We start from the raw sequence: 26,591 nt of genomic DNA on the forward strand, positions 1-26,591 counted from the left end.
GTCCTACGAAAAGAATTTAAGGAGCTAGGAGCTAAATTAAAAAGTAGGACCTCAAAAGTAGTAATCTCGGGATTGCTACCAGTGCCACGTGCTAGTCAGAGTAGGAATCGCAGGATAGCGCAGATGAATACATGGCTTGAGCAGTGGTGCAGCAGGGAGGGATTCAAATTCTTGGGGCATTGGAACCGGTTCTGGGGGAGGTGGGACCAGTACAAACCGGACGGTCTGCACCTGGGCAGGTCCGGAACCAATGTCCTAGGGGGAGTGTTTGCTAGTGCTGTTGGGGAGGAGTTAAACTAATATTGCAGGGGGATGGGAACCTATACAGGGAGACAGAGGGAGACAAAAATGAGGCAAAAGCAAAAGACAGAAAGGAGATGAGGAAAAGTGGAGGGCAGAGAAACCCAAGGCAAAGAACAAAAAGGGCCACTGTACAGCAAAATTCTAGAAGGACAAAGGGTGTTAAAAAAGCAAGCCTGAAGGCTTTGTGTCTTAATGCAAGGAGTATCCGCAATAAGGTGGATGAATTAACTGTGCAAATAGATGTTAACAAATATGATGTGATTGGGATTACGGAGACGTGGCTCCAGGATGATCAGGGCTGGGAACTCAACATCCAGGGGTATTCAACATTCAGGAAGGATAGAATAAAAGGAAAAGGAGGTGGGGTAGCATTGCTGGTTAAAGAGGAGATTAATGCAATAGTTAGGAAAGACATTAGCTTGGATGAAGTGGAATCTATATGGGTAGAGCTGCAGAACACTAAAGGGCAAAAATCGTTAGTGGGAGTTGTGTACAGACCTCCAAACAGTAGTAGTGATGTTGGGGAGGGCATCAAACAGGAAATTAGGAGTGCATGCAATAAAGGTGCAGCAGTTATAATGGGTGACTTTAATATGCACATAGATTGGGCTAGCCAAACTGGAAGCAATACGGTGGAGGAGGATTTCCTGGAATGCATAAGGGATGGTTTTCTAGACCAATATGTCGAGGAACCAACTAGGGGGGAGGCCATCTTAGACTGGGTGTTGTGTAATGAGAGAGGATTAATTAGCAATCTCATTGTGCGAGGCCCCTTGGGGAAGAGTGACCATAATATGGTGGAATTCTGCATTAGGATGGAGAATGAAACAGTTAATTCAGAGACCATGGTCCAGAACTTAAAGAAGGGTAACTTTGAAGGTATGAGGCATGAATTGGCTAAGATAGATTGGCTAATGATACTTAAGGGGTTGACTGTGGATGGGCAATGGCAGACATTTAGAGACCGCATGGATGAATTACAACAATTGTACATTCCTGTCTGGCGTAAAAATAAAAAAGGGAAGGTGGCTCAACCGTGGCTATCTAGGGAAATCAGCGATAGTATTAAAGCCAAGGAAATGGCATACAAATTGGCCAGAAATAGCAGCGAACCTGGGGACTGGGAGAAATTTAGAACTCAGCAGAGGAGTACAAAGGGTTTGATGAGGGCAGGGAAAATGGAGTACGAGAAGAAGCTTGCAGGGAACATTAAGGCGGATTGCAAAAGTTTCTATAGGTATGTAAAGAGAAAAAGGTTAGTAAAGACAAACGTAGGTCCCCTGCAGTCAGAATCAGGGGAAGTCATAACGGGGAACAAAGAAATGGCAGACCAATTGAACAAGTACTTTGGTTCAGTATTCACTAAGGAGGACACAAACAACCTTCCGGATATAAAAGTGGTCAGAGGGTCTATTAAGGAGGAGGAACTGAGGGAAATCTTTATTAGTCGGGAAATTGTGTTGGGGAAATTGATGGGATTGAAGGCCGATAAATCCCCAGGGCCTGATGGACTGCATCCCAGAGTACTTAAGGAGGTGGCCTTGGAAATAGCGGATGCATTGACAGTCATTTTCCAACATTCCATTGACTCTGGATCAGTTCCTATCGAGTGGAGGGTAGCCAATGTAACCCCACTTTTTAAAAAAGGAGGGAGAGAGAAAGCAGGGAATTATAGACCGGTCAGCCTGACCTCAGTCGTGGGTAAAATGATGGAATCAATTATTAAGGATGTCATAGCAGCGCATTTAGAAAATGGTGACATGATAGGTCCAAGTCAGCATGGATTTGTGAAAGGGAGATCATGCTTGACAAATCTTCTGGAATTTTTTGAGGATGTTTCCAATAAAGTGGACAAAGGAGTACCAGTTGATGTGGTATATTTGGACTTTCAGAAGGCTTTCGACAAGGTCCCACACAGGAGATTAATGTGCAAAGTTAAAGCACATGGGATTGGGGGTAGTGTGCTGACGTGGATTGAGAACTGGTTGTCAGACAGGAAGCAAAGAGTAGGAGTAAATGGGTACTTTTCGGAATGGCAGGCAGTGACTAGTGGGGTACCGCAGGGTTCTGTGCTGGGGCCCCAGCTGTTTACATTGTACATTAATGATTTAGACGAGGGGATTAAATGTAGTATCTCCAAATTTGCGGATGACACTAAGTTGGGTGGCAGTGTGAGCTGCGAGGAGGATGCTATGAGGCTACAGAGTGACTTGGATAGGTTAGGTGAGTGGGCAAATGCGTGGCAGATGAAGTATAATGTGGATAAATGTGAGGTTATCCACTTTGGTGGTAAAAACAGAGAGACAGACTATTATCTGAATGGTGACAGATTAGGAAAAGGGAAGGTGCAACGAGACCTGGGTGTCATGGTACATCAGTCATTGAAGGTTGGCATGCAGGTACAGCAGGCGGTTAAGAAAGCAAATGGCATGTTGGCCTTCATAGCAAGGGGATTTGAGTACAGGGGGAGGGAGGTGTTGCTACAGTTGTACAGGGCCTTGGTGAGGCCACACCTGGAGTATTGTGTACAGTTTTGGTCTCCTAACTTGAGGAAGGACATTCTTGCTATTGAGGGAGTGCAGCGAAGGTTCACCAGACTGATTCCCGGGATGGCGGGACTGACATATCAAGAAAGACTGGATCAACTGGGCTTGTATTCACTGGAGTTCAGAAGAGTGAGAGGGGACCTCATAGAAACGTTTAAAATTCTGACGGGTTTGGACAGGTTGGATGCAGGAAGAATGTTCCCAATGTTGGGGAAGTCCAGAACCAGGGGTCACAGTCTAAGGATAAGGGGTAAGCCATTTAGGACCGAGATAAGGAGAAACTTCTTCACCCAGAGAGTGGTGAACCTGTGGAATTCTCTACCACAGAAAGTAGTTGAGGCCAATTCACTAAATATATTCAAAAGGGAGTTAGATGAAGTCCTTACTACTCGGGGGATCAAGGGGTATGGCGTGAAAGCAGAAAGTGGGTACTGAAGTTTCATGTTCAGCCATGAACTCATTGAATGGCGGTGCAGGCTAGAAGGGCTGAATAGCCTGCTCCTGCACCTATTTTCTATGTTTCTATGTTTCTATTCATTCTTCAGATGTGACCATCACTTAAAGCCTATCCCAGTTTTCCCTTGTACAACCGAGCAGCTTGCTACGGCAGCTAAGAGTCACCCACATTGGTGTGAGCCTGGAGTCACACTTAGGCCCAGACCGGGTAAGGACAGCAGGTTTCCTTCCCGAAAGGACATTACTGAACCAGTTGGGTTTTTATAATGATCTAACAGCTTCATGGCCAGTTGAAGGATTTTTATTAAACTGAATTAAAATTCACAAACATGCCACAGTGGGATTTAAACCCACGGCTTACTGGATTATTATTTCAGGCGTCTGAGATTACTAGTCATGCAAAATAACCACTACTCGACCATACCCATTATAAATGGCTGATTATGTTAACCCATTTTGCTGTTGAGAAAGTCATAACCCAAAATAACCTTGTCACCAAACTTGCTCGCTCTGTCTGGGGAGCAAAGCCTCTACATCTGCTCTCGCACTCTGCTGCTCTCTTGCGGAATATTATGCAATCATTTGGGCTTGCCCACTACACATCATCAACATAGGCACTCCCTCAAAATCGAGGAAGACTTGCTTCCACTCTAAAAATGAGTTCTTACATGGCTGAACAGTCCAATACCGGAACCACAGTCCCTGTCACAGGTGGGACAGATAGTCGTTGAACGAAAGGGAGGCTGGTTTGCCGCATGCTCTTTCCGCTGCCTGCGCTTGATTTCTGCATTCTCTCAGCGATGAGACTCGAGGTGCTCAACACCCTCCCGGATGCACTTCCTCCACTTAGGGCGGTCTTTGGCCAGTGACTCCTAGGTGGGGATGTTGCATTTTATCAGGGAGGCTTTGAGGGTGTCCTTGTAATGTTTCCTCTGCCCAACTTGGGCTTGCTTACCATGTAGGAGTTCCGAGTAGAGCGCTTGCTTTGGGAGTCTTGTGTCAGGCATGCGAACAATGTGGCCTGCCCAGCGGAGCTGGTCGAGTGTGGTCAGTGCTTCGATGCTGGGGATGTTGGCCTGGTCAAGGACGCTCACTACACACTAGGTTGGTGGACACACTGAACTGCATGCTACTTTGTGTCTTTAATCAGTCACAGTCTGCCCTTTAGCCCTCCCATGTTTACCAGTCTTCTGCAACATAGCTCCTGCACATCATTGTCATTCATGCATGCAGTAGCAAAATTGGTGAGTAGACCTAACGAGGAAACCATGTGGCCAATTCACCCTGATTGGTTCTATCCATCAATGGCATGATTATCTTTGAGACTCTCAATATGCTCAACCTCCCCCAATTCCTTTCAACTTACTGGGATGAAGGATGGTGAGTAGACACTTCCTAAAAATCGCAGTATCATCTCCAACTTTACAGACCATCAATCAGGATTCAACTGGCCATGTCATGAGTAGATGTTCCTCAACCCCTTTCAAACCGGACAGGGAGAGTGCACCTCAAATCTTAACCAACGGGGCGCCTCCGTGACAACGACAACTCACCATCATAGGCAGTCCCTCATATAGAGGATGACTTGCTTCCATGCTAAAAAGGGATGAGTTCACAGGTGTTTCAATGAAGGACTTAATATTCCAGGTCCTGAACTACATTTTGAAGGGTGGAAGATGCCTGTGCTTGGATTTTTTTAAGGTGTGGTGGCCGTTGCAAACCAGCCACCACATGAGCTTGATAGAGCTAGGTCTTGGTCCGTGGCAAGGATTAACCAGGACGACTGGAGTCCAGCTCTGCTGCACGGACCTAGTGTGCACACATATCACAGTATGGGCTGGCCCGTACTGTCCCTGGGCCCTCGCCTTTTCTGGGTCCAGAACTCACGCCTCTCCTGAGCCCCGATCATGTCCCTCTATGAACTCTCGCCACTTGTCTGCCACAAACTCACCGCTCCTTCGCCCCAACCTCGCTGCTCCTTTGCCCCGACCTTGCCGCTCCAGCTGTACCTGCCCACCCAGCCCGGAAATCGGCGCGGTATTGGCCTGCAAGACCATCAGCAGGCCTGGGCCAACCACTGCAGGGAGCAGTGCGTGCTGTTGGAGGAGGATGATGGCTGAGAAGAGGGCGACTGGATTTGAAGTCACCCAACTCCAGGTCGCTGATTGTAGTGCGGGCAGGTACAGCGACGACAAATATCCTTGCGGACAAACATGAACCATTATCCCACGTGGGTTGAATCATGCCCCTTAACTAACTATCTGGTGGCCTGAACACTTGCATGCTGGTGATAACAATGCTCTGAGGCAGCTCGAATTAAATGCCGAATATGCGTATGCTGAATAAATAATAATGTTACTACTGGATTCAAGCTTCAATTCACTGAAAAAAAATTAACTCAAAAATTTATGGTAATTTACTTAAAATCGAACTGCAATGAAATTTATAGCACTGCAGTATTATGGGCTCAATTTTGCTGAAGCCCATTTTCTGGCTTATTGCCAGAGTGACGCCCGTTTTTCTAGGCCAGAAATATTTTGTCAACGTTTCAAAAAGAAGTTAGCTGAAGTCCTTACTACTAGGGGGAATCAAGGGGTATGGCGAGAAAGCAGGAATGGGGTACTGAAGTTGCATGTTCAGCCATGAACTTATTGAATGGCGGTGCAGGCTAGAAGGGCCGAATAGCCTACTCCTGCACCTATTTTCTATGTTTCTATGTTTCTATGTTTCCCAGATATAAAATTCAAATTTGGCGCCGCGCAGCGCGTCCAGCCGCTTCTGGGGGTGGAGCCTGCTGTCTGCGCCGAAAAAACAATGCTGCACCTTCTGCGCATGCGCGGGAAAAAAAGTTACATTTTTTACGTTATTTCAATGGACGCGCATGCTCAGTACAGCTCCGGATTGGCAATTGGCCATTTTTAAAGAGCCAGTTGTGTGTGAGAGAAGGATTACTGTTTGTGAGAGCATTGGAAAAATCGGATCTTCAGCAATACAAGATGCAACGCGGTGCAAGGACCAAGAATTTCTTACAGGATGAAGTGGAGACACTGATTACTGTAATTGAGGCCAGATGGCACGAGCTGGACACCAGCAGAGGTCACATAAAAGTTCCACCCAAAGAAATGAAAAAACACTGGAACCAAGTTGCAGAAGTTTACTGCGCAATGGTGTCGACCACGAGATCTGGAGGCCATTGTCAAAAGAATTGGCAGGGCCTTGGTCAAGTAGTTAGTGTAAGTAATATTTTCATTTTTCAATGGAATTGCAATTTGTAAATGTGACCATCTGTATATCCAGCAGAAAGACACCCTCTCTAAAAAGTTGCATTTTCACCTTTGCAGAGGAAGGTAGCACATAATAAAAGTGAAAGAACTCGAACAGGAGGAGGCTCAGCAAATCTGCAGCCACTGACACCCTTGGAAGAGAGGGTCGCTGCTTTGATGGGTCCTGCTTGGAGAAAAGCAACCGCCACTGCACAAGCTGGGCCCACACTCAAGGGAGAGGGTAAGTCCTGCAAATTCCAGAGTCTGGCTTTGCTAAATGTTAAGTACTGCGCGGGCTTGTCATGCTTCGGTTCATGGGGATGTCTTCATTAGCTACGCTTCGGTTGATGCAGTGTGCTATCATTCATCATGGTCCTTCAAATCAGCCTGCTCCCTGCGCTGTGAGAGCCTACTCATACACACACCGTGCCCCTCCTCCACTGCTAACCATTTGTCTGTGTTCTGTTACATTTTGCAGAACTTGAGGCCAACCCTGACAATGCAGAAGAATATTCAGAAGTGGACAAGCCTGAAGAGGAGACTATCTTCCAATCCCACCTTCCAGACCAAGAGCATGGAGATGAGGGGGAGGGGGAGGTGAAGGGGATGGATGAAGCCCCATCTCTTGTACTCACTTTGGAGGAGGTACAGGTGCCGCCCATTGAGTTGCTAGCCCTTTTCCTGATTAGTGGTTTGAGTGTTGGTGGGACATTCCATGTTTTCCCACCATCCGAGGCTGCGGGTCTGAGTGATGTGGTGCAGCGAGACACACCCAGGGCCCTACCATCTAAGGCTGCGGGTCCCAATGGTGTGGTGCAGCGAGGCATACCCAGGGCCTCACCGTCCGAGGCTGTGGAACCAAGAGATGGGGTGCAAGCCACACTCGTGGGGAGAAGGGGAAGGAGAGCTCGACAGCACTCTCCTGAGGTACAGGTTCTAACAGTTATGCTTCAGATGATGGCAATGAGTGAGTAACGCGATCACTCCTGGACACCATCAGTGGGGTGGGTGATGAGGGAGCGTGACTGTCGGGAGAAGTAACAGCAATCTCATGAGAAATAGGAATGATGTCCGGGACCACGAGCGAGGGAATATCTCAGTCAGTTGAAACTATGTCAGTGACCATGACGGAGGGAATTTCACAGGTAGCTGATGCGCTGTCAGTGAACATCAGGGAGGGAATGTCAGAGATGATGCAAACACTATCACTGAACATGAGGGAGAGAATGTCACAAGTAGTTGAGACAGTTTTGCTCAACATGAGGGAGGGAATGTTACAGGTTGTTGAGACACTGTCAGGGCACATGAGGGAGGGAATGTCAGAGTTAGCTGCTGCAATAAGGGAACATGCCCAGATCACGCATCCATTGACAGAATCAACTGCCACCCCCATTCCAATCCCCACACCGGCCCCTGAAGAACCCCAAGCCGGGCCCTCAACATTGCTACCTGCCGCCAATCCCCCCCCGCACCCCCCACCCCCCACCCCCCCTTACCAACAGGCGCGCACTACCCAAGATCTGAGAAAGAATAAGCTTGGTACCAACCCCAGAAACATTGCGCCAATGCCTGCGGGCAGGGATGGAGTCACCAAGAACAAGCGTGGCAGGCGGTCTTAGAATAAGATGAAGAAGAGATGGGTGGAGCCTTTCTTTGCTGCTGCTGTTGTTGTTATTATTATTGTTGCTGTTGTAATTGTTGTTCTCACATTAAAAGATTTTTGTAAGTTATGGAATTTTATAAGTTTAAAAGTTAGTAAGTGATCTTATAGTTTGTAAGTGATCATAACTAAAAAAACTTTAAAGTTTGATTACAAGAATAATTTTATTAAAGTTAAGTTATACTGTTTGTTAAACTTTTGAATAAAATATATTTTATGTTAAAACTGAATCATTTCCATTATTTGTTTGATTATTAACACAACTTTTGAAGAAAACAAGAATCATTTCCATCATTTGTTCCATTAACACAAAACAACATTATGGAACAGGTCCAAATACTAAACATGGTCCATGTGGAATCGTTGCAGCTGAGCCTTCAGGCAGCAAAGCGTTCACGGATGAGCTGCTGGCGCAAGGCTTGAGTAATCATTAAAGGCACATGACGGCCCGCCCTCCCCCGCCGTCGTGCTTTGGGTTCAGGTACTTGCATGGCTTCTTCATCCTCGTCGTCCTCCTCCTCGTCATCTGCATCTTCTACATCATTATCACCAGCCACTCTCACCTCAGGTGGGTCTTCTACTACCAGCTGCTGCTGCCTCATGATGGCTAAGTTATGCAGCATGCAGCACACAACAGTGAACTGACAGACAATCTCAGGGGAGTAGAGCAAGTAGCCTCCTGATTAGTTCAGGCATCGGAAACGCTGTTTCTAGATGCCAATAGTCCTCCCTATGAAGCTGCATGTCATGTTGTATTCCCGCGTATGGGCGTCATGAGCCAGGTGGCGAAGCCGTACCCTTTGTCGCCCAGCAGCAAGCACTGCCCTTCTGGCTGCTGCTGAAACATGGCAGATATAACACTTTCGCACAGGAGGAACACATCATGGGTGCTCCCAGGTTAATTTGCATCGACTGACATGATGTGATGCATGTCATAGAAACATAGAAACATAGAAAATAGGTGCAGGAGTTTCGGCCCTTCGAGCCTGCACCACCATTCAATAAGATCATGGCTTATCACACACGAGCCGTGCATTAATGGAGTGAAAACCTTTTCCATTCCTGTACATCTTGGAATCCTCCAAAGATGCTTGCAAGATGATATGGGTACAATCAATGCACCCTATTCCTTTGGGAAGTCAGCAATCCTGGAGAAGTCCACAGCCCTGTCACCCATTGCTTGGGCGGTCATTGGGAACTTTATGTAGTTATTCCGACATAGGGGATGGGTGACTAATAGGAAGAGCAGTGCAAGGAAGGTAGTGCGGTCATCCCCCTGCAAAACAGATACACCACTTTGGGTACTGTTGAGGGGATGACTCATCAGGAAAGAGCAGCAGCAGCCAAGTTCATGGCACCAGAGCAGGAAAAAGAGTGGGAGAGCGATAGTGATCGGGGATTCTATTGTAAGGGGAATACATAGACATTTCTGCAGCCGCAATCGAGACTCCAGGATGATATGTTGCCTCCCTGGTGCAAGGGTCAAGGATGTCTCAGAGTGGGTGCAGGACAATTTGAAAAGGAAGGGTGAACAGCCAGTTGTCGTGGTACATATAGGTACCAACGATATAGGTAAAAAACGGGATGAGGTCCTATAAGATGAATTTAGGGAGCTAGGAGCTAAATTAAAAAGCAGGATCTCAAAAGTAGTAATCTCAGGATTGCTACCAGTGCCACGTGCTAGTCAGAATAGAAATCGCAGGATAGCTCCGATGAATACGTGGCTTGAGGAGTGGTGCAGAAGGGAGGGATTCAAATTCCTTGGACATTGGAACTGGTTCTGGGGGAGGTGGGACTAGTACAAACCGGACGGTCTGCACCTGGGCAGGACTGGAACCAATGTCCTAGGGGAGTGTTTCCTAGTGCTGTTAGGGAGGGTTCAAACTAATATGGCAGGGGGATGGGAACCTATGCAGGGAGACAGAGGGAAGTAGAATGAGGGCAGAAGCAAAAGATAGAAAAAAGAAAAGTAAAAGTGGAGGGCAGAGAAACGCAAGGCAAAAAGCAAAAAGGGCCACATTACAGCAAAATTATAAAGGGGCAAAATGTGTTAAAAAGACAAGCCTGAAGGCTCTGTGCCTCAATGCGAGGAGTATTTGGAATAAGGTGGACGAATTAACTGTGCCGATAACAGTTAGCGGGTAAGATATAATTGGCATCACGGAGACATGGCTCCAGGGTGACCAAGGCTGGGAACTCTATATCCAGGGGTATTCAACATTCAGGAAGGATAGACCGAAAGGAAAAGGCGTTACTGGTTAAAGAGGAAATTAATGCAATAGTAAGGAAGGACATTAGCTTGGATGATGTGAAATCGGTATGGGTGGAGCTACGGAATACCAAAGGGCAGAAAATGCTCGTGGGAGTTGTATACAGACCACCAAACAGTAGTAGTGAGGTTGGGGACAGCATCAAACATGAAATTAGGGATGCGTGCAATAAAGGTACAGCAGTTATCATGGGAGACTTTAATCTACAGACCAATAGCTTTCTGTCCACCTCCTTTTTTAAATAGGGGCATTACATTTGTGGTTTTCCAATCCGCTGGGACCTCCCCAGAATCCAGGGAATTTTGGTAGATTACAACCAATGCATCCACTATCCTGCAGCCACTTCTTTTAAGACCCTACGATGCAGGCCATCAGGTCCAGGGATTTTGTCCTGCGCCACCTCCCTCCACAACCATCGAAAAACTCTCAGAGCCACTCTCAGGCTACAGGACATCCCATCCCCTCTCCACAGGCTTAATTAATGCCTCTAGTGCAGCGTTCGACAATTAAAGCGCACGCTGGCGATCTGCTCCCTAGCCATCTTCCTGCTCTGACCTGACTGTAAAGGTCAAACTACAACTGTGCAGAGTCATCTTACTTGGCCTTTAAGAAGCGTCAGGCGCCAGAATGTTTGATGACCATTGCCTCATCCACATTCACTCTGGGAATTTATCGCAAGGATTTTTGGCTTCACTGCCCTAAGAGAATCATGCAACGACTGATTAACAGCTCCTTTTCCCTCTTCGGCAATGAAACAAAATTTCACGATAGATGGCGATAAATTTCACAAGGCCCTACACTTACCATCCAGCCGGGCTTACCGCCTCAAAATGAGCAATACCTAATTTCTCGCCCTCTGATATCACACTGGAGAGAACAGTCGCACTTTACCTGCTGAGAACAGGACGGTTCGTATATGTTTGCACACCTTCACAACACTGCAAGGGACTGTCAAAGGGTGACAGTGATGGATGTCAGCCAATGTGGATGAACAAACTGAAGGCTCCTAGATATTATAAAGATTTCAGAAGGTGTGCTCCAATCAATTTTCTTTGGTAAAAAAATGTGATGAATACAAAATATGAAAAAGTAGATTCAGTTTTAATTAAATCATGCAGCATAATCAATTATTACTGTGGAAGAAAGTATGTTAAAAGTGCATTTGTGCTCAAAGTATCTATGATTAACTCTGTCCAGACACTTGCTCATTTGGATGGGATGTTTTGTGATCCCATCCTGGTTGCTTCATACAATCCCGGAGCAAAAGGGCTCCAGCCTAAGTGCGTTCCTGCAAGCACTGTAAAAAAAGGTCCACTTACCGTTTCAAGTCCCCCATATTTCTTGCTATCAATGCCTTGTGGATCCTCAGATCTGAGCAGGCCTGGGATCAAGGCCTGAATGGTTTCAGAAGGGCCTAACGTGCCTGACCAACCTCTTTGACATGGGAAGCGACATCGCAAGAGGTTTTTTAACAAACCTTGCGACAAAGAATATCTAGACTTGGTCGAAAAGCTTTGATAACTAGATGAGTATTTATAGTCAAGCATGATTTAGTCTCCTCATCTAGCTCCAGTTGTAAGTCGGCATTTGTAAGATTGAACTTTGAGAAGATCTGACCACCTGTTGGTGTTGTGAATAAATCTTCTATATTTGGCAATTTATTGGGTAGATTACCCTCTCGAACCTGGTTTACAGTTACTTTATAATCACCACACAACCTTACCTTACCATCTGACTTAGATATAACAACAATAGGTGTAGCCCAATTACATAGTTCTATCTTAGAGATAATGTTCTCAATCTCTAGTCTTTTGAGTTCTTGCTCACCTCTCTCTTTGAGTGTATATGGTATGGGTCATGACTTGCAGTAAACTGGTCTAGCTTGCTTCTGTACCCTGACACTCACCTTGAAGCCTTAGATCAGACTGCCTGTTTTGCAGAACACCTTTGGATACTTCTTGATGACATCATCATTCAATGCAAATCTCGTTTCAACAGGAAAAATCTCATTCCAATCTAGCTTCAGTAATTGCAACTAATTTCTTCCTAGTAAGGCAGGCTTGTCTCCTGCCACTACTAAAATTGGCAAGTTCTGAAATTGATCCTTGTATTTCACCGGTACGGTGATATGACCTACCACAGGAATGTTCTCTTCTGAGTAGCCTCGCAGCTTTATCTTTGACTTTTCCAGTGGAAAATCATTCATATTGTTGAGATATATCGATTCTGGTGTTAAGCTCATGGATGCGCCATTGTCGATTTCCATGGATATCCTGGTTCGTACAACATTTACTTGGATGTTGATACTTTTGGAATCGCTGTTAGATACTCTCGTGCTCCTGATGACATGTATCTCTTCGCCCTGTTGCTTTTCTTTAATGCTATGTAGTCTCTGGGGATTTCTACTTATAGCCTTGAAAGTTGATTTACTCTTCAGTTGGCATGTCTTCGCAAGATGCCCAATTTTCCTGCAGAAGAAACACTCTACCTTCACATATGGACAACTTCGAGCAATGTGTTGTCCCAGGAACCGATAGCACGGCTTTAATACTCTGTTACCATTGCCAGTTGCTGAGACCTTGGGACCCAACTGACTTTTACTTTTAATTTGCAGGCAAGTCACCTGGAAATTGAATGAAATTCTCGGGAATATTGCTCGACAAGCTAAGTCAAAGGTCAAGTTGGGAGTTTTCAACAACTTTTTTCTGATCGCTTCATTCTTTATCCCACAAATCCCATGTAATGCTCAGTCCTGAAAGTTTCTGAAATGACAGTGAATAGATAGTGTTTTTATTGCTACAATGTATACACTGATATTTTCGTCAATTAACTGATCTCATATTCCGAAATGATAACTTTCAGCAATTTCCAGGGGATCAGGTCTGTAGTGCTGATTTAACTTTCTTAGAACCTCCGTAAGTGATATGTCCTTTGGCTTGACAGGAACAAGCACACTTTTCAGGGTTTCATACATCTCGGGGCCTGCTTCAGTCAGGAAAATCGCCCGTTTTCTTTCTAAAACCAACTGATTACTGTTTTCATCATCGGGCACTTCGATGATACTAATTGTGGTGAAAAACATTTCTAGCCGCTCCACATACACTCCAAAAGTCTCTCGGTGACGATGGAATTCACCCAAGTGCCCTATTATTCCTAGAGGCATGGCCATCTGTAAGTGATTTGCCTTAGGTGTTTTTGACGCAGCCCCACATTACAATAGTTCTAGACTTGGGAGTGATTACTGTACTGAACAGATGAATGAGTCATGGACAAGTACCTCGGTCTCAACGACAATGCTTTATTCAAGCTACCTCAACACAGCAAAACTGCAAGTAAACATAGTGACAATGTAATACAATCCAATACCCTGGCATGTCCATACCGTCCCTAGCGCAAAGTACCCAACGTCTAAACCCTCTGCGCGGATCCACAATGTAATCCCAACTTTGAACCAACTGACTGGGTGTACCCCTATGGTACTTGCAGTAGAACCTCCCCACTAAAATCCTTCTAAGGCTTGGTTGGGAGACAACACGACACCTCCTCACACAGTGGCTGTGAGCTTAAAAATGCGTGGGCAGGGATGATGCTCATCAATTCGTTGGCTTACTCGCTGCTTCTCCTGGTGAAAACATGTCCCTTCTGGTCCCGTACTGTCAATGGTTTCTTCTCTCGATCCCAGACGGAGTGCTCGATCCTTGTAGAGGTGAAGCAAACGAGAGCAAAAGAGAGAGAGAGGTGACCACATGGCCACCTTTTATATCCAAAGTCTGTTTGCTTCTTCTGGCCCAAAAAAGTTTTTCTTGTTTCGAGGCTTCTGTCTGAGTGGCCCATGTGTATTCCAGTGATGGCTGGGGATGGGTTTTTGCTTCCAACTGGTTTGGGCTTAATGGCTTTCTTTTGTTCTAGTTTCCCGTTTCTCGGGGGTGATCTCATCCAGGTAATGGCTCTCTGACGAGTTCACATTGCTTAACAATGGACCCTCCATCTTTGTCCATTACCTATGATGAGTTGCCTTCTCCAGGCCATTGTAACGTGTCCCAGACCACCCCCGCCCATCAGATGTGGATTTTTCGTGTACAACATGGAAAATTACGTGGGCTCCTCCCACAACAGGGGCTGCCAGCTCTTTTCTGCAGTGAAAAATTAAAACGCAATGTCCAGATAATGTCCAACAATCCTTGGGGAGCCGATGCTTAAACATCTGGACTCTGGCAGTTCAGCCAAATGTGCTTGTAATTGACCTTGGATTTTTAGCTGTTCTGCAATACAAAGGACCTCTCCAGTCTCTCTGTTGTTTGGCTGGAATCACCCCACCAACAAATATTTCAGCTTGGGTATCCAGGAATACGATCCTACATCGCCAACGTGGTATATTCTCTACGATATCACAAACACACTGCAATTACAAGATGGCATCAACTCCTTTTTATTCTTGTAAACAGCTGCATTACCACAGTAGTCCACTAGATGGAGCAGTAGACCTCTAGGTGGAGCAGTAGACCTCAAAGTTGAGCTATGTATTACAATGAAAAGCTGGTGAGATGTACTGAATGAATGCCCCAGGGATCGGTGCCGCAGCCACTTCTGTTGCTGGATTCAGGATTAAAAAAAAATTCTTCATGGGATGCGGGCATCTCTGACAAGGTCGGCATTTATTGTCCATGCCTAATTGCCCTCGAGAAGATGGTGGTGAGCATTCTTCTTGAACCGCTGCAGTCCGCATGGTGAATGTTCTCCAACAGTGCTGAGTTTGTTGTAGCGGTTTGGTACAACTGAGTGGCTCACTAGGCCATTTCAGAGGGCAGTTAAGAGTCAACCACATTGCTGTGGGTCTGGAGTCACATAGAGGCCAGACTGGGTCAGGATGGCAGATTTCTTTCTCTGAAGGACATCAAATGCAAAGTAAGTTGGTCAAATTTGCCAATTAAACTAAACTAGGGTGCAGTGAGGTCTGACTCAGGAACCATGGAATTGCAGAAGTACCAAAACAATTTTTGCAAGTGGCTAGAGCTATGGCAGATGAAATTGAGATGGAACTAATGTGCAAGGTTTTACATGTTGGAAAATAAATGAAATGATTAATTAATGAATAGCACCGAACTCGGAACATAGGAGCATAGGAACAGGAATAGATCATTCAGCCCCTCGAGCCTGTTCCGCCATGCAGTTAGATCATGCTGACCTGTACCTCAAATCTATCTACTCATCTTAGTTCTTTATCCTTTAATATCTTTGCCTAACAAAAATCTATCACCGTCAGTTTTTAAATTTTCTGTTCCTCTCCCTTTTGGGGAGAGACTTCTAGATTTTCACTACCTTTGTGTGAAGAAGTGTTTCCTGACATCACCATTAAACAGCTTAGCTCCAATTTTAAGGTTATGCTCCTTTGTTCTGGATTCTCCCTCCTGAGGAAATTGTTTCTCTCTATCTAGCTTATCAACTCCTTTAATCATCTTAGAAACCTCAATTAGATCATCCCTGAATACAAGCCTAGTCTATGCAACCTCTCCTCACAATTTAACCCTTTTAGCCCTTCTTTAGGGAAGAGGCTGAAATAGAAACATAGAAAATAGGTGCAGGAGTCGGCCATTCGGCCCTTCGAGCCTGCACCGCCATTCAATGAGTTCATGGCTGAACATGCAACTTCAGTACCCCATTCCTGCTTTCTCGCCATACCTCTTGGTCCCCCTAGTAGTAAGGACTACATCTAATTCCTTTTTGAATATATTTAGTGAATTGGCCTCAACAACTTTCTGTGGTAGAGAATTCCACAGGTTCACCACTCTCTGGGTGTCTGGGAGTCAAAACCAACCAGTCAGCAACAATTAGCAAAGCAAATGAAAAATCAGTTGAGTTTATGTCTGTTCTGATGAAAGATTATGACCTCTGTTTCTCTCTCCACAGATGCTGACTGACCTGCTGAGCAATTCCAGCAGTTTTTTCTCTTTATTTCATATTTCTAGCATCCGCAGGATTTTGATTTTGTTTCAGTACAGGTCCTGTTTTTTTTCATTTTCTGGGATCCTCCGCTCTTGGATTCTTTTCCAGTTTGTCGGCTTTTCCCGTTTCCGTTTCAGACCAGGATCTATGTTGGGGCCTCAACTATTTACAATATTTATTAACGACTTAGATGATGGCATAGAAAATCATACATCCAAATTTGCCAATGGCATAAAGATAGGCGGCATTGTCGGCAGTGTAGAGGGAAGCGTAACATTACAAAGGGCTATTGATAGATTAAGTGGAAGTGGCAAATGGCATTCAATGTCAGCAAATGTGAGGTCATCCACTAAATAGTGAAAAACTAAAAATAGTGGATGTCCAAAGAGATTTGAAGGTTCCAGTACATAGATTATTAAATTTCATGAACAGGTACAGAAAGTAATCAAAAGCTAATGGGATTCTGGCCTTTATAGCTAGAGGACTAGAGAACAAGGGGATAGTGTTATGTCCGCATGCTTGTATTGTTATGATGCTCTGTAACACTGAATGCACCTTCACCCTGTACACACCTTACCTATACACCAGAGGGTGCTGCTGCTGAGACCTAAGGGTTACCTACACACTGCGGGTAACCCAGTATAAAAGGGAGCTCACCTCTTGGTGTCCTCACTCTAGGAGCTGCAATAAAAGACTACAGTCTTCACAGTTTAAGTACCATACTCCTGCCTCGTGGAGTCATTAACAAGGTGCCTACATACACAATAACTGGTGACGAGGTCACGAACTACACGCACATCATGTCGAATCTCAGCAACTTTCAACAATTCACCAATGGGGAAAATTTGGACGCCTTCGTGGAAAGGTTGGAGCATTTCTTCATAGCCAACGATCTGGATGGGGACACATCAGCGTCACTACCGAACAAGCGCAGGGCCATCCTGCTTAGTAGTTGTGGATCCACTATCCATTGTCTCGTCAGGGATTTGCTAGCCCCATTGAAGACAACAACCAAGAGACTTGTAACCTTAATCCAAGAGCAACTAAAACCCAAAGAAAACATCCTCACAGTCAGGCATCGGTTCTACACTCACTGGCGACCCGAAGGCCAAGAAATTGCTCAGTATGCTGCAGATTTAAGAAGATTGACTGCACCGTTGATTTTGGCGACTACATTAACAAAGCACTAAGGGACATATTTGTTATTGGAATCGGCCACGAGGGCCTCCTCCATAAATTGCTCTCTGCGGACATCACAGTCACCCTGCAGAAGGCAATTAAAGAGAGCCAGGCCTACATTATTTTGGTCGGCGACTCCAGGCGAATATTGACGCAGGCCCAGGACCCTAAACTGACGAATGCAGTGCACCGAATGGCTACTTCTAAAGGCAGAAATGCTGCCCCGAGTCCCGCAACCCTGAGTCCGCCACATGGGGCAAACCAGCAGGCGCTGTGGAGGAAACCACTGGGCCCACCGCTGCTGCTACAAAGACTGTACTTGCAAAGGCTGCAAAGAGAAAGAGCACTTTCAGAGAATGTGCAGAAAAAGCTTTACTTACCGCATCTCTGAAGTGTTGGCTGATCACCTGGGCTCTGACACAGATGAGGAGGAAGTTGCTCAACCCCTGGAAGAAGAGTATGGAATTTATTCCTGCTCCCCTGAAAGTTCCCCATGGAAGATGTACGTAGACATCGAGGGAGTTCCATTTTCGATGGAGATCGACACAGGGGCGAGCCAGTCTTTGATGAGCCAAACGACCTTTGAAAAACTTTGGATCAATCCCGCCAAATGACCAAAACTGTCTCCTGTCCAAGCAAAGCTGCTCACCTACACCAAAGATAAATTCCTAGTCATTGGCAGAGTGGACGTCCAGGTCTCCCAAGGCGGCGTGATGAACAAACTCCCCCTGTGGATCATTGCCAGCGATGATCCCACGCTGCTGGGAAGAAGTTGGATGAAGCAGGTCCAAGTCGGTCGAAGTGACGACGGCCTCCGGGCTCCAGAAATCAACATCCCACGGAGTCCCGAACATGGATGCATCGCTGCACCTAGAAATCCTACCGTCCAGCTCGACTGCGCGGTGACGACTTCACAACACCGTGGCGAGATCTCTAGAACCGAACGTCCAAACTTCACCTTCCGGGCCGTGGCAGGACTCCAGAAGAAGCACATCGTCAAGAAAAGTGGATTCCTGACGTCCATGGCCAAACCTGAGGAGGAAAAGATCACCACAGCCTACCTGGAAGTGAGCGAAAAGATGGCGGCCGAACCACGAGGCGAAGAACCTAAAATCAAAATAGCCACGACCAGACCATGAGGGGCAGCGTTGGAGGAGCGACACATGGCACTGAACGGCGAACCGGATTGGAAAGCCCCCTTAAAGCAGACCGGTAACCCAAAGAATTTAAAGGGACAGTTTCAATCTAAAGATGACAAGGACTTTAAAGTTAAAAATGCAGTTAGCGAATACAGGTCTGATAATGTAACGTGGAATTGAGATGCCGGAGTAACTGATGAGAAAAATGAAATGAATGCTTGTGTAAGTAAGGTTAAGAACAAGTCTGTAATGCCTAATGATTATGAGAGAAAGTTCAAAATGACAAATGTAACCATGTATGGAGAGACTGTGATACAAGAAAATTATGTAAATGCTGTAATTAACAATGTAAAGGTTGTTAATAATGTAGACTCGACTTTGTATCATCGGGGCCAATATGTCATGTAAACAGGTAGTAGACTGTTAAAGGATACTGGGTTCTACAGGGACAATGTAAATTCCAGAGGAATCCCCCCATGGGAGACCCCCGGGTCCAGCGGGCTACCTGACCATGTAGCCTGGACTTTTGGGACAAATGTGATGCCCCAGGAAGGGCTCACACACACCCAGTGGGAGCAGACCCACTGCAGGGATAGAGGTCAATGGGCAGCACAGCCATCACCACTGGCAACCTGCCCCAGACTGGCCCTATACCACCTGGCCACCAGGGCCAGTACCAGGAGCGAGAGGCCAGTACCCTCCAGCTTTCCTGGAGGACCCTGGGATGACCAGACTCTCATCCCAAATGGAGGACAAGGATCCCACACAGTCCTTGGGCCTGCCCACCACCACACACTTACCCATATGACAGAGTATGTACCCTACCCACTGCTGCATTGGCTACCCCACTGAGGGATCCCACAACAGTGACACCTACATGGTCTGTGTGTGTGTGTGGCGGGGGCGGGGGGGGGGCAGAATGTATGAGGCCAGACTCAAGTACAGGGATCACACCTGGCGCCCACGCAACCCTCACCACAATCTCACACAGCCCGCTACTGATCATCTCCCCAGGTCATGGAAATAAGGACTTGAAAAATGCTTAGGGGGGAGTGTTGTTATGTATGCATGCTTGTATTGTTATGATATTCTGTAACATTGAATGTACCTTCACCCTGTACAAAGCTGTCCCGCAATGCTCGGCTTTGAAAGTTTCTGAAATTATAGTGAATAGATAGCTTTGTTAATGCTACAATGTAATCACTGATACCTGCATCAGCCTTTTGATTTTGTATACTGAAATGATAGCTTTCAGCAATTTCTAACGGTTTGGGGTTATAGTGCTCCTCCAGCTTCGTTAAAATCTCTTTAAGCGTTCTGTCCTTTGGTTCGTCAGGCACAAGCAGAATTACCAGGGTTTTGTACAACTCAGGACCAGCTGCAGATAAGAAAATCGCTCTCTTCCATTCCAATATTGCCTGATTCTGGACCGCATTCCCTGGAACTTCGATTATGTTATTTGCAGTGAAATACATTTCTAGCCGATCCACATATGCTTTAAAACGTTCCCGGTCGTGTCTATATTCACCCAAATGTCACATTACACCTGTGGGTGCTGCCATTTTAATTTCTAGCTGTTCACACAATGTGCTGTATTTTACCTTGGATTTTGTAGCTTTTTCCAAATACAGAAGCTTCCAAATTCTCTCTGTCGGCTGGCTGAATTCTTCACCAATAAAATTTCAGCTTTAAATCAACCGAAAAATTCCATCTCACCACCACATGTGATATATTCACAGAGCAGAAGCACACACAGCTTCTAACATGGCAGGCAGCTCTCTTGGAAGCCTCCGGAACTCCCTGGTTCTGTTTAATTATTAACTCTGTAGTTGCAGTACACAATATATCCACATCCACAGTGTGGAGCTGCAAACATTACAAGTTCACAGATATTACAGTGCATTTGGACTTTCAAAAGACTTTTGATAAGGTCCCACACAAGAGATTTGTGTGCAAAATTAAAGCACTTGGTATTGGGGGTAATGTATTGACGTGGATGGAGAGCTGGTTGGCAGCCAGGAAGCAAAGAGTAGGAATAAAAGGGTCCTTTTCAGAATGGTAGGTAGTGTCTAGTGGGGTACCGCAGGGTTCAGTGCTGGGACCCCAGCTATTTACAATATACATTAATGATTTAGCCAAAGGAATTGAATGTAATATCTCCAAGTTTGCAGATGACACTAAGCTGGGTGGCAGTGTGAGCTGTGAGGAGGATGCTAAGAGGCTGCAGGGTAACATGGACAGGTTAGGTGGGTGGGCAAATGCATGGCAGATGCAGTATAATGTAGATAAATGTGAGGTTATCCACTTTGGTGGGAAAAATAGGAGGACAGAATATTATCTGAATGGTGACAGATTAGGAAAAGGGGAGATGCAACGAGACCTGGGTGTCATGGCCTATTCCTGCACCTATTTTCTATGTTTCTATGTTACTATGATAGCTTGTTGTTTATCAACGGTATTAAGGGATATGGGCTAAAGCTGGGTATATGGAGTTAGGTCACAGATCAACCATTAATTCATTGAATGACAGAACAGGCTCAAGGTTCTGAATGTCCTATGTTCCTATGTACCTATCCCACCACTGCCTCATCTACTCAAAGATTCTGTGTCTCTTAAACATCTTTAATTTGTTTCATTATGTTTCTTACTAACGTTAGTATCACTTCAGCCATGTTGTGATTTCTTTGAAGCACTTCGCGTGATTTTGTTCTTTTTCCATCTCTTCTTTCCTTTGTTCTGTTGCTTTTTATATCATAGAATGATACAGCACAGCAGACCATTCAGCACATCGTGTCTGAGCCGGCTCTTTGAAAGAGCTACCCAATTAATCCCACCTCCCTGCTCTTTCCTCATAGTTCTGCAATTTTCTCCCTTCAAGTCTTTCTCCAATTCTCTGTTGAAAGTTACAATTGAATGTGGTTCCACCACCCTTTGAGACTGTACATTCTAGAGCATAATAACTCACTGCGTAAAACATTTCTCCTCATCTCACCTCTGACTCTTTTGCCAATTATCTTAAATCGCTGTCGTCTGATTACTGACACTTCTACCACTGGAAACAGCTTTTCATTATTTGCTCAAAACCCTTCATGATTTTAAACATAATTTACCTTCTCTGCTCTAAGGAGAACAACCTCAGCTTCTCTCACCTCTCCACATAACTGAAGTCCCGCGTCCCTGGTCCCATTCTAGTAAATGTCCTCTGCATCCTCTCCAAGGCCTTGACATCCTTCCTAAATTATGGTGCCCAGAATTGAACACCATACTCCAGCTGTGGGCGAACCATTGAATTATAAAGATTTAGCATAACTTCCTTGCTTTTGTACTCTATGCCTCTGTTTAGAAAGTCAAGGATCCTTTGTGCCTTTTTCAACAGCCTTCTCAACTTGTCCTGCCACTTACAAAGATTTTTGTACCTAAATCGCCTTAAAATTGTACCATTTATTTCATACTGTTTCTCCTCATTCTTCCTTCCAAAATGCATCAATTCAGTGCCAGTAGAAACAGTTCCTGCTTTTCATCTTCGAATTGTTCCAGTTCTGATGAAGAGACAACAGAAACGTTAACTTGCCTGTTTCTCTCTCAGATGCTGACTGACCTGATGAGTGTTCCCAGCTTTTTCTGCTTTGGTTACAGATCTCCAGCACTTGGTTTTTGGATTTTGAATGGCTGCTTTGTTTACTCACACAGCAACATAAGAATTCCTGAAGGAAAAAGGAGCAAGGTCCATCGAGTTCACCATCTACTCATCATAGGCAGTCCCTCGAGCAAGGATGACTTGCTTCCACGCCAAAAAGGGATGAGTTGACAGGTGTTTCAATGAAGGACCTAATATTCCAGATCCCGAACTATATGCCGAAGGGTGGAAGATGCCTGTGTGTGGATTTTTTTAACATGTGGTGGCCGTTACACACCAGCCACCACTCGGGCTTGACGGAGCTAGGACTTGGTCCAGTGGCAAGGATTACCCAAGACGACTGGAGACGACTAGAGTTCTGCTGCATGGACCTAGTGCGCATGAACCTGCAAGACCATCTACTATCCTGGTAGTCACATGACACAATGATAATCTTAGAATAAGGGGTTGTCCATTTGAAACTGAGATGAGGAGGAATTTCTTCTCTCAGAGGGTTGTAAATCTATGGAATTCGCAGCCTCAGAGAGCTGTGGAAGTCGGGACATTGAATAAATTTAAGACAGAGATAGACAGTTTCTTAACTAATAAGGGAATAAGAGGTTATGGGGAGCGGGTAGGGAAGTGGAACTGAGTCCATGATCAGATCAGCCAAGATCGTATTAAGTGGTGGAGCAGTCTCGAGGGGCCGGAGGGCCTACTCCTGCTCCTATTTCTTATGTGATTATGTTCTTAATATAGAGCACCCCCTATTGGACTGCTGTGGTAATGCAACTAGTCATGCAAATAAAATAAAAGGATCAGGTGACAAGGTCACCTGACAAGTTTTCTGTAGAGCCAGCTTGTGTGTGCAGTGTGTTTGTGATGTTGTAAAGTATATATCACAGATGACTAATCATGGCAATCAATCTGTATCATTTAGTATTCAACAGTTCCAGACATGAGTCAGTGAGGAAAGGCCAGCAATGGGGAAAAGCTCTGGGAACCACAGGTTCAAAGTCAACAGTTTCTCCCAAACATACTTCACTTGCCATCTCAGATTACTCACATACCATATCCCAAAATATTATTTTCTGAAAGAAATCTAGCTACATTGTATTTGAATGGATCAATACTTCCTGCTTGCACCACCTCTCTTGGGAGCCTGTTCCTTGATTCACCTCACTGAAACAATGTTTTCGTAGATCAGTTTTGAATTTACCCCCCTGCACTCATGTCACGTCCTGTAGTTTTATTCCTCTGGGCAAGATTGAAACTTCTTATCGTGATCTACATTATCTAACTCCTGCAGGAATTTTAACAACAGCAATCACATCACCTCTCAACCTTCTCTTCCCCCAGTGAGAACACACCCAGCCTGCTCTATCGCTCCTCATAATCCAAGCACTTTGTCCCACAACCATTCTGCTTGCCCGCTTTTGTATCATCTCAATCATTGATATATCCTATGGTGACTAGAGCTGAACGTAGTGTTCTAAGTGCAGTCCCACCAATGATTTATGGAGTGGCAGGATTACTTCATTATTATGTTCCAATATTGATCTTTTAATCCATCCCAATGTTTGATTTGCTTTAAGGACAGAAAACAGAGAGCAGGAATAAAAGGGTCATTTTTTAGAGGCTTGACAGGCTGTAACTAGTGGTATTCCGATCAGTGCTTGGGCCCCAGCTATTCACAATCTATATCGATGACTTAGATGAGGGCACTGAGTATAATGTATTCAAGTTTGCTGACAAAGCAAAGTTAGGCGGGAAAGTAAGCTGTGAGGAGAACACAAAGAGGCTGCAAAGGGATTGAGGCAGGTTAAGTGAGTGGGCAAGAACATAGCAGAGGAAATATAATGTGGAGAAGTATGAAGTTATCCACTTTGGTAGGAAAACTAGGAAAGCAGAATATTTGTTAAACAATGAGAGATTGCGAAATGTTGGTATTTAGGAGAATCTGGGTGTCCTTGTACACAAATCACTGCAAGTTAACATACATGTACAGCAAGCAATTTAGGAAAGCAAATGGTATGTTAGCCTTTATTTCAAAGGGATTGGAGAATAAGCGTAAAGATGTCTTACTACAATTATACAGGGCCCTGGTGAGACCACACCTGGAGCAATGTGTACAGTTTTTGTCTCCTTACTTAGAGGGTTTGCAATGAACAGTCACCAGACTGATTCCTGGGATGAGGGGATTGTCCTATGAGTTGAGATTGAGGCGACAAAGCCTATATTCCCTAGAATGTAGCAGAATGAGAGGTGATCTCATTGAAACATCTAAAATTTTAAAAGGGATTGACAGGATAGATGCTGGGAGGATGCTACCCCTGTTTGGGGGGGGGTCTAGAACTACAGTTTAAAATCTCAGAATAAGAAGTCAGCTATTTAGGGCTGAGATGAGGAGAAATTTCTTCACTCAAAGGGTTGTGAATCTCTGGAATTCTCTAGCCCAGAGAGCTGTGCATGCTCAGTCATTGAGTGTATTCAAGAAGGAGATCAGTAGATTTTTGGATACTAAGGGAATCAAGGACTATGGGGACAGTGCGAGAAGATGGATTGAGATTGAAGATCAGCCATGATCTTGTTGATTGGTGGAGCAGGCTTGAAGAGCTAAATGGCCTACTACCTTCTTATTATCTTCTTATGTTCTCACTGCCACGAGCATTTTTGTGTTGGTTTCAAGTTATTGTCAAGCAGGACCCCTACTTCACTTTTCTTTTCCAATCTATATTGCTTTCTTTCCATTTAAGTAATAGTTCCTTCTTGGATGTTTTGTTCTTGTGTGAAGCAAATTGCATTTCTCTGCCACATGTCTGCCCATTTCCCAAGTGCATTGAAATCCTGCTGTAGATAATCCTGTGATACCCTAGATCCAGGCCATTGAAAGAAGACTGAAAGAACATAAGAACATAAGAAACAGGAGCAGAAGTAGGCCATTTGGCCGCTCAAGTCTGCTTCGCCATTCAATAAGATCATGGCTGATCTGATCGTGGCCTCAATCTCACTTCCCTGCCCGCTCCCCATGACCCTTGATTCCCTGATTGTTCAAAAATCTGTCTATCTCCACCTTAAATATATTCAATGACCCAGTCTCCACAGCTCTCTGGGGTGGAGAATTCTACAGATTCATGTACCTCTGAGAGAAGAAATTCCTCCTCATCTCCGTTTTAAATGGGCAACCACTTATTCTGAAACTATGACCCTTAATTCTAGATTTCCCCATGAGGGGAAGCATCTTATTTGCATCTACCCTGTCAAGCCCCTTCAGAATCATATAAGTTTCAATAAGATCACCTCTCATTCTTCGAAACTCCAATGAGTAGAGGTCCAACCTGCTCAAACTTTAGACAATCCCTTCATCTCAGGAATCAACCAAGTGAACCTTCTCTGAACTGCCTCCAAAGCAAATATATCCCCCCTTAAATAAAGAGACCAAAACTATATGCAGTACCCCAGGTGTGGTCTCACCAGCGCTCTGTACAATTGTAGCAGGACTTCCCTACTTTTATATTCCATCCCCCTTGCAATAAAGGCCAACATTCCAATTGCTTTCCTGATTACTTGCTGTACCTGCATGCTAACTTTTTGTGTTTCATGCACAAGAACCCCCAGATCCCTCTGCACTGCAGCATTTTGTAATCTCTCTCCATTTCAATAATAATTAGCTTTTTTATTTTTCCTACCAAAGTGGATAACCTCACAATTTCCCACATTATAATCCATCTGCCAAATTCTTACCCATTCACTTAGCTTATCTATATCCCTTTGTAGATTATTTGTGTCATCCTCACAACTTGCTTTTGCTCCTATCTTTGTATCATCAGCAAAATTGGCTACATTACACTCAATCCCTTCACCCAAGTCATTCATATATATTGTAAATAGTTGAGGCCCCAGCACTGATTCCTGTGGCACCTCACTAATTACAGTTTGCCAACCTGCAAATGACCCATTTATTCCAACTCTCTGTTTTCTGTTCGTTAGCCAATCCGCTATCCATGCTAATATATAATCCCCAACCCCATGAACTCTTATCTTGTGCAGTAGCCATTTATGTGTCACTTTGTCAAATGCCTTCTCGAAATCCAAATACACTACATCTACTGTTTCCCCTTTATCCAGTCTGCTCGTTATATCTGTTGTGTATCTGTAAAGCATGCACTCCCATGTTTCGCCACCAGCGAGCGCATCCCCTGAAGTCCCAAGGAAT

The sequence above is a fragment of the Pristiophorus japonicus genome, chromosome 4, assembly GCF_044704955.1.
Source record: "Pristiophorus japonicus isolate sPriJap1 chromosome 4, sPriJap1.hap1, whole genome shotgun sequence".
NCBI classification, from domain to species: domain Eukaryota; kingdom Metazoa; phylum Chordata; class Chondrichthyes; family Pristiophoridae; genus Pristiophorus; species Pristiophorus japonicus.